The sequence below is a fragment of the Mastacembelus armatus genome, chromosome 13 (assembly GCF_900324485.2).
Source record: "Mastacembelus armatus chromosome 13, fMasArm1.2, whole genome shotgun sequence".
Lineage (NCBI taxonomy): Eukaryota > Metazoa > Chordata > Actinopteri > Synbranchiformes > Mastacembelidae > Mastacembelus > Mastacembelus armatus.
The window spans coordinates 3022196-3026821 of NC_046645.1; positions in this window are offsets into that span (position 1 = coordinate 3022196).

The window sequence follows — 4626 nt, forward strand, 5'->3', positions numbered from 1 at the left end:
CCTGCAACTGAAATCTACAATCAGCAGCCTCAGCAAGCTGCCTCGTGTTCGCATGCAGACACACACACTGTACACGTGGGACAAGGAGACAAAAGAAAGAGTGTTTGATTTCAGTATTGTCAAGTTGATGATCTTCAGCTCACTCTGTCTGAACAGTAGCCAATGAGCTGCAGACATGCAGGTAGTGGGTACAGTGTATGTTGAGGAAGCAAAGAAACTTGTAGAGAAGCATCATAGTTTCAGCATGTAGTCAGTCTGCCTTTCCACAATCAGCAGTTCTATCTGCCAGGTTTGAAATGAAAGTCAGAATGAACTTTTTTTTTTTTTTTTGGTTTAATTGCATTTACCCTTAATGTGCACATTCTGAATTGTGTATCACAGGGGTTCTCCTATGTGTGTGTGTGTGTGTGTGTGTGTATGTGCACTTTATGGTGGCAATTTCCTCCAAGCTCTCTTCTCCTGACTGATGGGCACATCCTGTGTTCTCTGTTTTGCCTTATCGCTGCAGATCTTTATTAAACAGCAGCAGCCAACATATCCCTCTACCTCTGCTGTACCTGTCATCTCAGCATCTGCCTAGCTGCCAGCTTCCCTCACTATCAGGTGTCTATCAAGACTTCCAGCTCATTTCATCTATTTTTCCAGCCCAAATATCTTTTTTTTATTATTTTATTTTATTATTTCTGATATTAATTTGGGCAGGGCAGCCTGGGCTCTGTGTTTGTGAGTGTGCCTATTCTCCTTCTTGCCACTACATATGTGGTTGCTGTCATTTTGAGAAACTTCTCATTTACACTATGATAACCCACATACTTCATTGCAGCAGTTCAATTTGACTCTCCTGAGAGCAGCTGAGTTTGACATGCCTTTCAACTCTCTTTCTGTCCGTCTCCGCTTAGTTCTCGATATAAATATTTTTTGACAGTGATCCAGAGGGTCACTGTTTTTTTTTCGAAAAAAGAATCCTGGCATTTACTTCTCCAACTTGCTCTGTCTGTCCTTTCCCTGTCTCCATTTTTTTCTCCACCGATCCTCTCAGCTGATCCTCTGATAGTGCCGCTGCCTCTGAAGAACAGGAAATTAAACTCTTTTTTCCCTTCCATCTGTGGCTCCTACCCTTTATCACACAGAAACCTTGATTCTCTGCAATGGCTGTCTCTCACTCCCCTAATGAACTCATTTTGCACGAAGGGAGAATGCCATCTTATCTCTGCAGAGTAGGCCCTCTTCTCCCTCTGACACTTTCTCCCTCTCTCATTTTTCTCCATCGCACACGCCTCCTGCCTTCTTAGTTCATATAATTGTTGCCAAGATACGACGAGGGGTCCTAGATCTGTTGTCTTCTCATTACAGGTGAGGAGATGAGAAAGGTAAATATAAAAAAGGGTTGTATCATTTTTAATATTAACTTATTGTAAAGGTGTGTGTACCATTTAAGGTAAACATGTCAAATGATGAATATGCACAAACAGGGAGTGAGTTAATTTAACGTCAGTCACTGAAGTATGATTAAAGTGTTTATAAAAGATGTGGAACAGCAACAAGATGTATGAATGTGTATATTTGTATTTCCAGTATATGATGATAAGCCTGTAGGCAACTGTGCTAATCTGCAACAACCAGAGGTTCATTTACATCACAAATGGGCAACAAGTTTGGAAAACAATGAGAACCAACCAGTGTCAGCTAAACATGCTACAACTATAGGTTTATGTCCGTTAACAACTATTTATGACCATCTTAAGGCGACCTAACTCACAGACTGATACATAATGACCCTCTTCACTTGTTTCCAGCTAAATGCTAAGTGCTAAATGACATTTTGAAACCAAGGGTAGATGATCACTCTCTTTTTCTATCACTGCCGGTGATGACAGTCCTGGTTCTTCACTCTGTCAGCAGGCAGACCCTCATCAAAGGGTCACAGCAGGGTGAACCAGGTGCTGACAAACCACTTGACAAATGAACGAAGTCCAAGGAGATATTGTTGTAGTTGTTTCTCTATGGCTCAAAGAGCAGCAAGGTTTAATTTAATAAATATAATGAAATGGTAGTTTAACTAAAGCAGCACTCATTTATATTTGGCCACTTGAGATGTAAACATGACGCAAGTTCACCAAATAAAGTTGTTACAACATATTAATAAACAGTTGCTAAATACCACATCAGGCTTGTGTTTGAATCCATCTAAGGGAAATATCTGACTTTTTAGCCGCTGAATCCTCCTCTGTGTTTACCAGCTCTTTCCAAATGCATCCAAATTCAGTAAATTAATGGTTTGAAAATGCCCCATATAATGTATATGTTGCATCAGTTTGTATATATTAGCTTCGAAAACCAGTGTCTGTTCAGTTTATTCTTAAATTATGCTGCAACCACATTCTAGGCATTAACACAAATTCCTATTCGATCACTTGAAACCTTCACAGCCGTCCACTTGCCATGTTAAAAACTATTTCCAAACATTTGACATCAAGAAAAACAATCAGAACCAACCACATAAAAGCAGAACCAGGACAAATACAAAACAGAATACTAAGCCATATCAAACTAATATCATTTCAACTTCTAATGTGTTATAATTTCATTGTTCGATTATTTCATTTGCCACTGGGAGCAACATCCCAGTCCCTAACAAAAAAAAAGACTATTTTTATGGGGTCATATCCCCCCCTGTTGGTTTTAAGGAGTATCATGTTATTAATCAGAATACCTTGTTTTGACAAGAGCTGACCACTGGGGGGACCGGAGCTCCACAGAGAAGACGTGAGTGAAGGGGATCAGGGTGTGTCAGAATAGTCTTCAGCTTTTGGTAAAACCAGACTTGGATGGTTGGATAAACCACAAAATGAACTGTGTGAACAGTGAAGCATGTCAGTGAATCTATCAATGTGCATTTATTCAATGAATGCAAACAAACTGAAATGAGCAAGCAGCAAAGGGGGGTCAAATCTGGTTCATCCGTTGCTTTTACTCTTATTCACTATTCACAATATACACTCCCCACCTCTCTCGCTCACACACAGTGCCTGTGATCCAATCTGCTGTGAGAAGCAGAGCTTTAATTACAAGTAGGATTGTCTTTACTCCCATTGTCTCTAAGCCCCTCAAGTGGACTCATCCTCTCCTCTAATCCTAATCTTGTTTTCTCCTACACATTTGCTTTCTCAACCTCTCCATGTTTGTCCTCATCCATCTGGTGATAATCAATTTTTCTCTTTTCCTCTTATGCCCCGTGGAACAGTTCTGTTTTCAGCTGCTCTTTTATTATCAATCTCATTCCTAATGATATGACTTTGGTGTAATGTCACACAATAAGGCAGTCTCCACTTTTAGAAAGTCAGGATATTGACCTTACAATGAAAAACAAAGAGAGGAAAATTCATATGCACAGCTGCTCACTCTCACACACAGTCTAGAAGGGTCCAATATGATATACTGAAGCAAGGTTGGATATGGAGGGGGGTGGATATGTGTGAAGAAAAAGTCAACACCCAATCAGTTCTCTATTTATAATTGTTTTTATGTCCTGTCTCCATTTTATCTCCACTTTCTGTTTTCTCATTCGCCTACCACTCCATCTTCAATCAGTTCATCATTTCCTCTCCATGCTCTTCATGTGCAATGCACTCACTGCCTCTCTCACTACCTAAGTATCTCCTAATCACTTTCTGTTCTATTTTGTAGCTTTCCTTTCTGCTGTGCTTTCAACACTAAGCCTTATTGGATGATCAATGAAAAGGAAAGGAGGAGAGAAAGGTGGAGGAGGGGTAGGAACACTGAGGAAGAGGAAGAGGCAATGACCCAGATAATGTAGTGATTGAAGGGACTCAAAATTAGCCTCCTGTCCTTGTATATATACTCTGTATGATCTTTTTTATTATAATATAATAAAATGCAGGGACAATGAAAAGTCAAGGGATTTATATTTGCTGTGTTTCTGATTTGACACTGGAAATCAAGAATGTCAAGGCTGTTTGGTAGGCTGTCTATTGTCTCTCATCTTTCACCTCCTTTCTTCTTCATCTCTTCATGACCCTCTCCTGACCACTATCCTCCATCATACACACCTCCCAGCATTAACCCCCCCCCCCCCCCCCCCCCCCCCCGCTCACACACACACCTCATCCCCACGGAGAGGTGAATAAAACGGAAATGCACAATGCACAGAGATGTTTTCTCCTGCAGTATATACAGATAGTATCTACCATATTATTTCAATATATTTATTATAACTTCGTTTTAATTGATTAATTGGTAGTGGCCTTTGAATGAATGAAAGTGTAAGTACTCATCAATCAGCCAACAAACCCAACCTGACAGCTGGTCGCCAGGGCGCATGCGCCTGACACCGGCAAAGTGCAAGTCAATTGGATGTAGACGAGCCAATGGAGGAAGTTACGAGATACAGCTCAAGTGTTTTTTTTAAAAATGGGATAAATTGTTGCCTATAAAACGACAATATCTTCGTCTTTTCCTTTCCAGGAAATTATTTAGAGTCATATAAATGCTAAATGAAGATTCTCAAATATATAGTTTTAATCAGTACAACACCTCCGGAGGGAAAACCTTTATTTTGAAAACGTACAGACCGGATGTGTTTGATGTTTTTGCTGAGCTTGACGT